Source organism: Periplaneta americana, chromosome 5 (genome assembly GCF_040183065.1).
Source record: "Periplaneta americana isolate PAMFEO1 chromosome 5, P.americana_PAMFEO1_priV1, whole genome shotgun sequence".
Classification (NCBI taxonomy): domain Eukaryota; kingdom Metazoa; phylum Arthropoda; class Insecta; order Blattodea; family Blattidae; genus Periplaneta; species Periplaneta americana.
In genome coordinates, this window is record NC_091121.1 from 122,979,889 (window position 1) to 122,993,702 (window position 13,814).

General features: G+C 36.6%; 1 protein-coding gene across 7 annotated transcripts in view; it reads left to right on the top strand.

The window, feature by feature from the left end:
- Window positions 1-13,814, top strand: part of aft (cap methyltransferase 2) — a 500,824-nt gene that overhangs the window by 63,337 nt on the left and 423,673 nt on the right. The window contains exon 1 of one of the 7 annotated variants that reach the window (XM_069826500.1): window positions 13,723-13,803. The exons of the other annotated variants lie outside the window; for them this stretch is intronic. The gene's annotated coding sequence lies outside the window, so the exon portion shown is untranslated. Of the gene's footprint in view, window positions 1-13,722; window positions 13,804-13,814 lie in introns of those variants that run through there. 7 annotated transcript variants of the gene reach the window in all.

A 13,814-nucleotide genomic window follows, 5' to 3' on the forward strand; every position in this document is an offset into this window, starting at 1 on the left:
GTGGGTCTGCAATACCAGACATTGAAAACTCATCTCTTGAAGACGAACTTGGTCCAGCTTCGGGTACATTTCTCGAGATTCTGGTTCAGATTCCATATCATTTTTGTGGCATTCTGGCACAGGCATTCGTTTATCATGCAGTCAGCTGTCCACGCAGAAGGAAGGTCCGGATAAACTATTTTATGTTTTGATTTTCTGGAGAAACCACTGATTTTCGTTAAACAAAAGTAGCAGTCAATCACATGATCCTGAGGTTCCCGCTACACCATGGAGATACCAAAAGGTATTACTTTATGTGTACCTTTCAACCAGCCAGCCAGTGTTCTTGAACATGAACTGCAACGATGTTTTGTGGCCCCACTTTATCTTGATCACCAATCTTACACTGGAAGTAAGATGGTATACTCTTACTAGTTGTGATAGATGCTTTCTTCGTGTTTTTTGAAGTAAGATGTCCACAGATAGCCCTTAGATATCACATTGTAGTAAAAATTAAAATACTTTCAAATTAATTTACACCTCATTGCAGTCCCATTAGGCGAAGCAGTCTCCAGCAGTAATTCTCGTCAAACATCTAGATTTAATATCCCTAATTATGTCAGGTGAAGAATACAATTTGTGCAGTTCTGCATTGTGTAACTTTCTCCATTCTTCTGCAACTTCATCCCTCATAGCCCCAAGTATTTTTCAAAGCATCTTATTCTCGAACACCCTTAACTTCTGTTCCTCTCTCAGTGTGAGAGTTCAAGTTTCACAAACATATAGAACAACTGGTAATATAACTGTTTTATAAATTTCAAACATTCAGTTTTTTGAGAGCAGACTGGATGACAGAAGCTTCTCAACTGAATAATAACAGGCATTTCCCATATTTATTCTGCATTTAATTTCCTCCCGAATGTCATTTATATTTGCTCCAAGGTATTTGAATTTTTCCACCTCTTCAAAGGATAAATTTCCAATGTTTATATTTCCATTTCGTACTATGTTCTGGTCATGAGACATAATCATGTACTTTATCTTTTCAGGATTTACTTCCAAACCTATCTCTTTACTTGGTTCAAGTAAAATTCTCGTGTTTTCCCTAATAGTTTGTGGATTGGAAGTGTATAATGCATTCATGTAAACATATTATTTAAATGTAACTAAAGTAAAAGTGTTTTGTGCCATATCTACGGTGTGTTCGTAGCTCAGCCGGACTGTTCCGCCATGGCCTTGGACTGCATGAAGATTGATGCGCTTGCCGCCAGAGTTACATGTAAACGACTGGAAAGTCATGGATATGGAACACTAACTATTCTACTAACATTAGGCTTACCTGCATCACAACCGATGTTGAAAGTGATGACCTTCAACTCGAACACATTCCCAATATCTCTGAAAACAATTCTGGTTCACTCACAAAAGTTCATGTTAACTGATTGCCTGTATTTCTCTCGTGATGTTGTCTTCTTTTCTTGTAACATGTGCGGATTTGATGCGTACACTTTATTCTTTAACATTGCCCAGAAATAAAAATCGCGTGGAGATAGGTCAGAGGAACGAGGTGGCCACAATCCTCGACTAATTATTGTGTCACGAAACACACTTCGCAATTCATGCATAGAATTTGCAGCGGTGTACACTGTAGCTGAATCCTACTGAAATCAGCCATTCAATCGATCATTTCTTGTTAATTGCGGAAAAAATGATTTAAAATTGAAGTTACATAAACGTGTGAATCAACTGTTGTGTCGAAAAATATGGGACCGATAATTCTACTTGCACTCACTGCACACCAAAACCCAACCTTTGCAGCGTGGTGAGGAACTTCATGAATAATATGGGGATTTTTGGTAGCCCAGAATCTATTGTTCTGAGTAGAAATGTGATCATGAAGATGAAACTACGCTTCATCAGTGAAGAACGTTAAAAGTGGGTCCACGTCGCCATTATGAACGGACTGCACAAACCAATTGCAATAATTAACCCTATTACAGGATCTTGTGGTTGTAAAGCATGAACTACAGTTACCCTGTACGGCTTAAGTTTCAAAAGTTTCGTTGCCACAAAAGCTGACGTCTTGGAAATGTTAACTTCTTGTGCTAAACATCGCAGTGATTTGCGGGGTGAGTGCTCTAACCAGGCGCCTACTTCATCAGATTTCTCTTCTGTCAGTACACAGCATTGTTGAACACGTTTCTTGTTCAAAAAAGATCCTGTACATCTGACTTTATTGACAAGGTCATGAATATTTGACCTATTAGAAATTCGAACACCTGCAAACTGATGTTCAAATTCTGCGACACCTTATTGCAGAAGAGTATTTCAAATATGCATCATAGAGAAAAATACGTTGTTCTAAAGTGTACTCAACCATTATTAATAGACACTTCATCACCACGAGACAGCACAATTTTACAACACGCGCACAGACGTCTTTCCCTAACAACAGATCCAACTTGATTGACTGGCGCATCAGTGGTAGCTACAGCGCTACTCTGGCAGCAGGCGTGCCAATCTTCACTCGGTCCAAGGCTGTTGCGGAACAGTCCGGCCGAGCTACAAACGCACTGTATTTAAATGTATTTTAAATATAAAGATAAAACTTTCTCTCCCTCAAAAACTGTGAGTGATACGAGATTTTTATCGTATTTGTACTCAGCAGTGCTGAATTTATAAAGATTATCACAGATTTCTGCAGGCAGGAAATTGATGCTGACCAATGTAATATATCTGTGCAGGTTTTAGGGGAATTAGGCCTGAAATGACATACTTGGGTAAAATGACATACTATGTGTTTTGCGAAAACACTGTAAGATGAGTTTGAATTTACAGCTCTATAGTGCACAGAAGCTGGAAACAGTGATTACATCAAAGTTTTAGCAAGCGAAGATGCTTTTTGGTGAACCAGGTGCAACTAAAGTAAAAATGTGCAAGACGATATAATATTGTTGAGGTATGTTATGTATTTTTGTCCTTTTAAGCTTTACATATTAGTGATATAAAATTCATGTCTGAAAACATGAATATTTCCCTCTATAAAAAGCATTACAACATTCAAATTCATAAAGCGGTTAGGTCGTACTAACATTACTTCTTATTCTTTATCACTCGAGGTAAAATGACATACCAACTGCTTGGCTAAAATGACATACTATGTCATGGAAATGAGAAGCCATATGTTATGGGCAATAGCGAATTGCAAAATTGATGTAAAATTTGTTTACAATGGCTGATTAGTGATTACTGCTGTGAAATTATGCAATATATACTGGCATTTCTCTTATTGATTGATTAAATTTTTCGGAAAGCTAACTGATTTTAAAATAGGTGAGATGGGGATTTCTTTAAAATAAATAAAACCCTAAATTTTCTAAACTAAATATATTTTCATTATTTATATATATTGAATTTTGTTACTGTGATTTATCCTGTGATGTCGAGTCTGAAGTTTACTTGCACCTGCTTCACCAAAAAGTGCTTTTGTGAGAACACTGTAAGATGAGTTTGAATTTACAGCTCTATAGTCCAAAGAAGTTGGCAACAGTGATTACATGTCCTGTTAGCTTTCCCTCCTCACTGCACCCACCGACTCCAGCCACTGGATGTCTCTTTCTTCGGGCCTTTGAAAACATATGATCAGGCCGTTACAAAGTGGCTGAAGAACCGTCCTGGAAGGGTGATCACACAGTTTCAAATTGCGGTCTTATTTTCTACAGTCTATGGAAAAGCTGCAACCATCAGCAATGCATTGAGTGGATTTTCTTCAACAGGAATTTGTCCACTCAGTTCGGACATATTTCCTGATCACTTATTTAGTTCTGCAGTGACAACAGACAGACCAGAAGGTGAATAGCCAATAATACTTCAATAACAACAACAAATTAAAATGGACCTTTAATGCTTGCAGTCCCTACAGACGGGCCAAAAGGTGTAACAGAGAAGAGCAGTTTAACAACAGGAAATATAAAAGAACATATTATGATAGAGCCATTACCACCAACTGCACCATCAGTGGAAGAGTCACAAACGAGGCCTTCGCCTCATGTGACATTGCAAGAAATCTCCCCGATTCCTTCTGGCACCAGATCTGTGGTGAGAAGAAAGAGAACACATGAAGGGTCCCAAATTGAGCAGCTCTTTTATTAACCAATTAAAATTAAAGGAAGTTGAAAGAAGAACTGTAGAAGAAAGGCGTTCAGCAAACAGAGGAAAGACACAACTTCAGTTTGATCTAAGAACGGGGACAAAGATGAAGAGAGGGACTTCGATAGTGATGATGAGGACGATGCATCTTGTCTCTACTGCAATGACCTTTACAGCCGATCTAAACCAGGAGAAACATGGCTGCAGTGCGAGAAATGTTTCTCATGGGCACATAATGAATGTGCAGGTGTATCTAAGAGAACCAATTTTTTTTTTGTGAACTAGGTAAAAATTAACTTAAGTGTGTCATTTTATCCTAGTAACTTGGGTAAAATGACATAGTTTCTCTATTTTCAAACATACCTTTCAGTTAAAAATTATCAGTATTTTCCACTTTCTGTTGATCTTAATATATGTGTTAATGTTGTAGTATCAGTTATATATAATTGACCAAAACAAATTTGATAAGAATACATATTTTTTTTCAAGATTTCCGTAAGGTATATCATTTTAGACCTAGTTCCCTTAGCACAGCTATGGGGACTATAAGCAAAGTAGGGAGGGAACGTTCCTACCCACCCCACATTCGTTTGATTGACAGGCGAGGGGTAAAGCAGCCATTTTGCTAAGGCAAGTGCAGTGGTGGATTTGACACATCTTGCGCATCAGTAATTTCTCCGCTCTTATTTCTTGTTTCAAAATCTTTACAGTATTTTGTTTATAGGAAGTACACGTATCATACAATAATAAATTATGACAGCCACCTATTGTCATTAAGCAAATTATATATTTTTCAATTGTATAACTACTCCTTTATCATGTGCACAAAAAATTCTTGAACTGCCTTGTGATCGACATAATAAAGTATTTCTTTTTTTAAAAACAATAAAGAAAAAAGCAAAGCTCCATTGTCATTTAACTGCACAATATATTAAAAGATACAATGCTCAACATAATAAATTGTTTCTTTTTTTAAACTAATAAAGTAACTAAGCTCCATTGTCATTTAACTGGAAAACATATTAAACATAATATTGTAAATTTTTATACTGAACAATAATGTAATTTTATTATTTCAACAATAATTCCTTTCTACAATTCACCTTAAATGCTCTCGTCAACAATAGGATTTGCACTTAACACAGTATTCGTTATTGCACTCCACGACGACAATGACAATTTACTTGGAATATTGAGAACAACAATGAACTGTTAATTTTAACTAATGTTCACAAAGCACTATTTACAAATCAGAACTGTCAGTTCACAGTTCTTCTAGCTCAGTCATTCGAGTTCACAGTATCTCGAACCACAGACCTTCAGAGACAGTCCACTGTACTCGAACTCAGGTCCCTCCAACTGCGGTCCAATGCACTCGAACTCAGATCCCTCCAACTGCGGTCCACTGCACTCGAACTCAGGCCTTCGGATGCTCACACAGTTGCAGACACACACTCAAGTCGAACTCCGGTACACAAGACTGGCTGGCTGGCTGGCTGACTGTAACAACACTGGCTTACTGACTGACTGACTGTCGTTCACTTGCGTCCTCTCCTTTATAACCAAACCATAGTTTCTGGAGAGTTCGCGATCTCGAATAATCGACAGATGCCTAGAAGATTTCCACGCGTGTCCATTCTCGAATCATCCGGATACTGTATCTCACCTCTCTGCCGCGGTTGCTCTCTCCCCACTCCACTCTACTCCCTAAGCCACAGCACATGCCACAGGAAGCAGATGTGCGCGCAACCTGCGCGCTGGCCGACCTTGTAATATAATGATCAACAAAATCAATTGTTTCTTTTTATAAATACTAAAGAAAGTAAAACTAAGCTCCACTGTCATTTAACTTTAAAACATATTAAACAAAATACATGGGATATGAATGAAACGAAATACTACTGTAGGCCTATACTGCTGGTTTTCATTTTTTTGTTGTTGATTGCCCTCGAAATTTCTTGTTATTAACTAAAAAGGATATATTTGGCTCCAAAATTGAACAACTCAGCCGTAATACTGAAACTAAATGCATGTCTGTGATCCTAGACCTGGAGATACTTTTGGTCATATTCATTTTGAAAAGAAAAACAGCTCACAACAGTAAGTTGAGCCAAACATAGATACCATACGCATTGCAAATGTGTGCAGATTAGGGAATTGCTCCTCTGTTAGGTAATCAATTTTTTCCTAAATACTTTAGTGGCGTGCTCTTTTGCATCTCTATAGTGGCTCTGATGCTTGGGTAACATCAAATACAAATGGATTATTGAACAGACACATCTCCATGTCCATTGCAGTTCTTCTGAAAATCTTTCTTGGAAAGAGAACGCATCAAGTAGGCCTAATATGCACTCAAAGTTTTAAATAAGTTCAGTTCCAGATACTACTTAATAAAATAACAAGTATCTAAATCCTGAAAATACCATAAACATATCTTGTTTTGTATCTTTTCACAAATATTACGAAAATAGCTTTTAAAATTGTAAATAAATACTTGTAAGATCACCGAAGTCAGCTTTAGCCTATGCTTCCGATTAAAGTGGCGTTTAATATTGAAGCGTTTTATATGCGCAATTTTAAACCCACATATTAAGCAACAGACTTTCTTCTTTTTTGTAAATAACAAAAAATTCTTTCTGCCACTCTTCCTGAAACTGACGTCCCGAGATCGAAACCATACCCACCACTGAATGAAGCGTGTCTAGAGAAGCACCAGGCGGAGGAGAGAGTCTGTGGAGTGGGGTAAGGCGGCTTTGAGTGCAGTGGCCCTTTGGAGCCATTTTTCCCCATGGTTGCCCTAACAGCTTATTACTTAGATAAGAGTACAAAAAAAGATTCTACTTCTTTAGTCCCAAATGAATAGTTGCTATTTTTTTTTCAGAAATAAACGATTTTTCGCTAAATTTAACACAATTTTATTTGATAAGCACTATCTCATTCCTATTTTCACTCTTATCTGTAGAGAAACTGATGAGAAATGATTTGTCCCTTTGCAGTTTTTCAGTAAAATGGATGGTTTTCTTGAAAATAAAATAAAAAAAACTAATATGTATCATTATTTGATGCCATCAGAAAGTGTGGCATCTGTGCTCTAGTGACTGCTTTGGGACAAAGCTACAATTATTCAGATTTGAATATATTCAAAGTGAAATATGTTATGTACTGTACATGAACAGCTGGCTGGTGAGTGTGTTTTTACATTTGAAGGTAGAAGTTGACGAGATTTTTCAATCAGTGCAATTCCTTCTTTTCTTACGCAAGTTTTTAATGGTTGTGTATTGAAATATGCCAAAATTTTCAGACCACGAATATCTCGACATGATTTTAATGTATGGAGAATCACATTGTAATACACGTAATGCTCGATGACTGTATGAAGAAAGATTTCAGATAGGGATACCACAAATGCTCAGACATTTAGCCTATTTCAGTTTGTCAGCATATCCTTGACACAGAAAACATAATACCTGGTTTTGCTAATTGTGGTAATAAATGACCTGATGAAGTTGTCAACAGAGTGAAAGAAATGTTGAATTTGGTAGAACAAAATCCAGGTTGTAGTGGCCGTGATATTGGTCATGAGGTATCACATGTAACTGTTCCAAGAACATTTAGAGAACAGTTATTACTCCCATATCACAACCAGTGTATACAATGCTCACAAGATTTTCATCCACATTTGTTCTGAGGGTGATTCCGTAATAGTTGTATGCACGATCCAGATTTTGTAGGAGATGTTATGGTTACAGACGAAACTTGCTTCACACAAAAGGCATTACGAACTTTCATAATGTACTTATCCTGTAATATACTTATTTCATGTTACTTCATGCAGTAATGTAAGTTGAAACACTTTCATCTAATTCCAAGAGTCTCAAAATTCATGCTGCTGTGTCTAATATATATAGTATTTTTACTAATGGTGGATACTTGACTTTTCGTCATTCACTCTGTTCTGTAGACCAATTTAGCAACAATCATAGTCCAGGGTGCACCATAAGAGGCTGGTTTATGTTACATCCGTGATGAGATGAGATGATGGAGATATTTGTTGGGATGCCACAGGAGAACCGGAACTCTCGGAGAAAACCCCTGTGTTACCTGGATCACGAGCTTGCTCAGCACAAGTTATAAATCGGAGATATGCTGGGGATCGAACCGAGGTCCATAGTTCAGCACAATTTAATTTCGCTCAAAATTATCAGATAAATAATTTCAGTACGCAAATAATGTGAAGAGTTAGTGAAGTGCAAGTAAAGTTTGTTTACATCCTTTGCCAGTGATGGACAGATTATTGCTATCAGAGGAGGGTTGAGAGGGCATGCAAGCAGTGCATTGTTGCCAAATTATGTAGACTCAGCGTAATTTTCTAATTAGTCATATACAATGCAATATCACAGGTTGCAATATCACATACCATACATCCATTGCCACTTTAATGTACATAGTTTTATCACTTCAACCTTGTAGTTCATTAAGGATATTTTGCATGCATGGACTCAGGATGCAGCCTCAATTGAAGCTGCAAAAGCAGTTGTCTATGATACAAGTGTGAAGCATAATATATTCAGCATATTTTTTCGTGTATTACAAAAGCACTCAAAAGTTTCCAAAATAGGTACCTTTCACTTTGTGAAAGTTTCGTAATCATGAATAGTACTGTGGAACAACTGAATCGTGGTATAGTAGATGAGCCAAGACCTGTCCTGTGACCCTATTGTGCACTTTGTCTATATCACCAGTGGCCGTGGAAGTGGTTTTAGTCTGAGCTGAACTTCCGTGTCTGTATATTCATATAATATTAACAACCATCATTCCTCACACATGAAACTTTTTCTTGATCACCTAACCTTCCCTTTCTTGTGCAACTCACATGCCAGGTCACGCCTCCTGATGTGTATGGTGATGTTGCAGATGCAGTAAAAGTGAAGATGGACACTGTATTTTCAAAGAATCTTGGAAATTCCTATCATTATTCTGTTGAGAAATGCGAAATGTTGCAGTGATGTGTGGAGATTCATATGTCAAGATAACCTTGGACTTAACCCTAGTAGACATTGTGAATTTGAAGTACCATATGGTTTCATTACATAATATTGTGATGTTGAATGCAGCTTCAGCCAATATAAATCTGTTCTCAGAGGCAACAGAAGAAGATTCATTTTCGAGCACTTGAAAAACTTTTGTAATTTATTGTTTTGGTAATAGGGAATTGAAGATTGTATGTTATCCAAATGTCATGTTTAATGAATGGGAAGTAAAACACATTTTAAATAATTAAATGAAAATGATCGTTTTTGGTATATTTAAATATTACTTATTCAGAGAATTTTTTTTTTTTCTTTTATTCAGTCTTCCTCAACTTGGTGAGGTTGCCAAAGACAAAGAATGTTAAACATTAACATTTAAGATGACATTAAAAATGTCTTACAAGAAATTTGTTTACAATAAACTAAAATTTACAGTAGATAATATTTTACATAATTAAAATTTGCAGTAAAATAAAAATACAGATAAAAATAGAGTGAGAAATTTAAATTTGAATTGAAATACAAATGTCGCCATAAACTCTGCAGAGAAACCTTTAAGGGTATAATAGAAATTTCCTTAATTGTTATTGTTGGGGGCTCCAAATTTATGACAGAATGACACGAATAGTTTTGTTATGGTCCCTCTAGCGCCCACCATTAATATGATGACTTCTATATCCCTGAGTTTATATGATGTTTTGTAATAAGGGATGGTTGGTTTATAAATTTTCCTTTTCTTTAGATTAACCTCCTCGGGTTGATTCTGATGCATCTCGAATCTGATGGTCGGATCCAGAATATAACCTTTTGTCTCTCCAGGTTTAAATGTTATAATATCAATACGCTAATGACTTCCGGTATTTGCAATTCCATGGACTTCTTCATAGGTAGTGTAGCCATTGGACTTAAGGCATGTAGTGATTACAGACCTAATCTTGTGATGTCTGTTGTTACGAAGAGTTTCGCCAAATGGGCATGAACCCAAGACATGAGTCAAAGTTTCAATCTCACTGTGGCATCACCTACAGTGGTTATTGTCTTGAGTTCTGCCTGGAACAGCGCGTACTGGAGCAACATTACCGGTCATCTTCAGGGCATCTTTCCACTCGGAGCTAGAAAGGCCTGTATGATGTCTGACTCAGCTGTTTGCGGGATTGAAGTCTTGATATAAGCTGATCCCTTTCCTACCTTTCTGTGGCAGTTGACATCATTTATGAAATTCAAGGCGCAAAATTTTCCTGACTTTCCTTGAGTCAATTAGACCTCTTTTGTTTTTACTGGTGTCTGGGGAAATCAAATTGTTATCCAGAGATAACTTTCCGAGGTTAGTTTTTAGTTCACTCCCTAAATCTCTTGTGTTGGCAATATACTGATTATATGATTTCATCAAAACTTGACAACTGTTAATTTGTTGCAGTACTGCCTCCCATGTAGTTCGAAATAGACCAAGGCCTTTATATCTCCTGTCAGAGTAAATCATTGAATCTGGAGTATCTGTAGGTAAACATAGTATTTCTTTCAGTGTTGTTTTAATCATTTCATCTGCGTCTTGTAGGAAACCAATTTGGATTTTTTGGAGAGGAATTGAGAAAAAGTGGTACATTAATATTGGACATATTGAAGAGTTGAGGATTTTAAATTTCTGATCTGGATGTAGCCAAGGTGAAGAAGAAAGTAGATTCAATTTATTTTTCAATTTTGAAATCATTTTTTCGAGAGTCAAATATCATTACATTGGCAAAGTTAAGACCCAAGTACTTGATACATTCTTGTTCTGAAATGCATTTAATTTGGAGGTCTTTTAGAATTTCGAAGTTAAATCCGGACAGTTTACCATGTTCAGTAGTGATGGCTACAGATTTCCCTAAGTTAATATCCAATCTGATTTCTTCAAATTTTTGAAGAACCATTTTTGTCAATTCGATAGCTGAATCTCGGTCTTTCCCGATTATAACTGTGTCATTTGCGAACCCTAGGACTGTTAATGGAGTTAATCTGTTAACTAAGTTATACCCATATGCATTTGCTATCTCTATTTCGCTTAGTTCTTGTAGAATATGGTCAGTGGATACATTGTATGGCGTTGGTGATAACAGTGAACCCTGTAACACACCTTTAGAAATTTTTATTGGTCTGGTTTTGAGTGGTTTATGTTTACCTGAGTCGTGTTGCCTTCCTGTAAGGAGAGTATTAACTCTTTTAGTTTTTCCGGGGCTGCAGTGGTTGGTAAAGATTTTCGCAAATGAGCCAGACCGATGTTATTGAAAGCCTTTTTTATATCCAAATATCGGTATTTGCTTCTGTATTCCATTGTTTTGGTAACTAAATAAAATATTGCGTGTTATTTGGAATTCATATTAAAACAACATTAATGGATGTGAAGTAAAACATATATTTTAATTAAAGAAAATTGTAATTTTTGTAACTTTGTCCACATTTCAGATAAAAATAACTAAATATTTACTGTACTTACATACTTTATACATTTTAATACATACATTGTAAATCTTCTCTCTACCAATAAGAATAACAGTGTAATCGACACATTTTGTTTTACTTCAATAGGTCTTGGGTCATCTTTTTTTTGCACCTTACATGCATAGAAATATTAAATGAGAAATGCTATGTTCCATAGTTAATAAGTCACTACATACTGTCTTAAGCTTTAATTAGGGTTCCCAGACATATTGGAAAAAAAAAATATGAGACACTTATCAGTTATCATTGAGTAGTTTAGTGTGTGCACCCATCAAATATGCCAGTCTTTCAAAGTGTTTGTATAGTGAAACTTTATAATAGCTTCTTTTCTTTTCTAGCTGTCAAAATTTCATCTCTTCTCATTTCAGTTTCTCCAATCAGTGACTGTATAATTGATAGAGCTTCAATGAAAGCTATATTTTCGCCTTCTATATTCCTGATAGTAGTATGGAACATTTCGCACTCCAACTCCAGGAAAGTAGAAAACAGCTTCGACACTGGGTTTTGGAAAAAGCCTTTCAGCATTTTCGGACATTTATCTATTGAAAGAAAATAGGCTTTGAGTCCATCAAACATTTCATTCAACCTCTTGATTGCTGGATACGACAACCACCTTGTGTTCGAGTGTCCCAGAATCGTTTTATATTCGTTGTCCATGAATTCACAAAATTCTTTTAGGGGCTGGACTCGTACAGAGTATACTGGGTGTTTCAGACCACCTGTATCAGCCTTTTTTTCTCGAAAACTATGTGGTACTGGTTGTTCATAAAACAATTTTGATAACCAAAACCTATGTAAAGAATCGATTGGTGGTAGTACCATTTCCTGTAACAAACTGGAAGTGGTCAACTGTGGTCAACTTCGAAATTTCAAATGAGAATATGGATCATTGAAGGTGCCATTGGAAACTACTTTTAAAAAGAAACAACTTTTACTCAAACTTCTTTTTTCTAACTTTTATTGTTTACTCACAAAGCAACAAAACTGGTATTTTCTGAGAAATGTTGTATGTTTATGTATGTACACTCTTCATAGTAAGTGTTGAAAATGTCCATCACCCTGTGCTAAACAAGGTTCTGATCCAACATCCGTGACTGCATGGAAAACTTCAGCACAGCTGAGAGACAACATGGTGTGGCTTGTCTAATTCTTTGTTTCATGTCTTCTCTAGTTGTTGCACGCACCTGGTAGATCATGTATAATTCTCCCCCACAAGAAGGATTGCCCGTGACTTAGGATTCCACCATAATACAGAGTTTAGAATTCTCAAAGACAACAAATTTCATTCATACCATATTTATCTCGATCAGAAACTTGGGGGGACATGACTTCCAGACTCGTGTTGTTTTCTGCAGCTGGTTTCCAAACACGGACCATGATTTCGAGCTCAGAATTCTGTGGACTGGTGAGGCAACTTTCAAAAGTAATGGTTAGATGAATCTCTACAATGCCTATTACTGGTCTCCGGTTAATCCACACTGGCTACGTGAAATGGATTACCAGCATGTGTGGAGCCAACACATGATGTGGCCTCCTCGGACTCTGAGTCATAGGACCATACTTTTTTGAGGAGAACTTGAATGGTAGAACGCACACTTCCTCCTAAACATTTTGCATCAGTTGCTTCATGATATTTCCCCTGCACTTCGGTTAACGATGTGGCTTCAGCAGGGCGGCTGTCCGTCCCAGTTTTCACGTAGAACTCAGTGAGTTATTAACCGGTTATTCCCCTACAGCAGCGTTTCTCAAAGTGTGTTCCCCGGAAGCCCGAGGTTCCATAAGCAACTCTTGAGGGTTGCCAATTCCTGATATGAAATTATTTACTTTTTAATCTCTAAAAATAATGTTTTAAAAACATGAAAAAGAATAAGAACAGAACTATAACTGTTTATTCAGCCATTCTATAGGCAGTTATCAGGACAACAATGGGTACCATTTACGGCAATACGATCACTAATGCATATTGTTGAAATAATAATAGGTATACTTGAAGTAACTTAAGTTTCTACAGCTAACACATGTTTCAACAATAATACACAGGTGTAAATTGTATATGGAATTAATTGAAAATTGTGTGAAGGATATTTCCAGAATTGTTTTGCTGCTCCTTCAAGCAAGCACAGGAAACTTCTTCTGGAGAGGAAAGGCCATTATTTTGAAGTTCAAAGTGAGTAATGT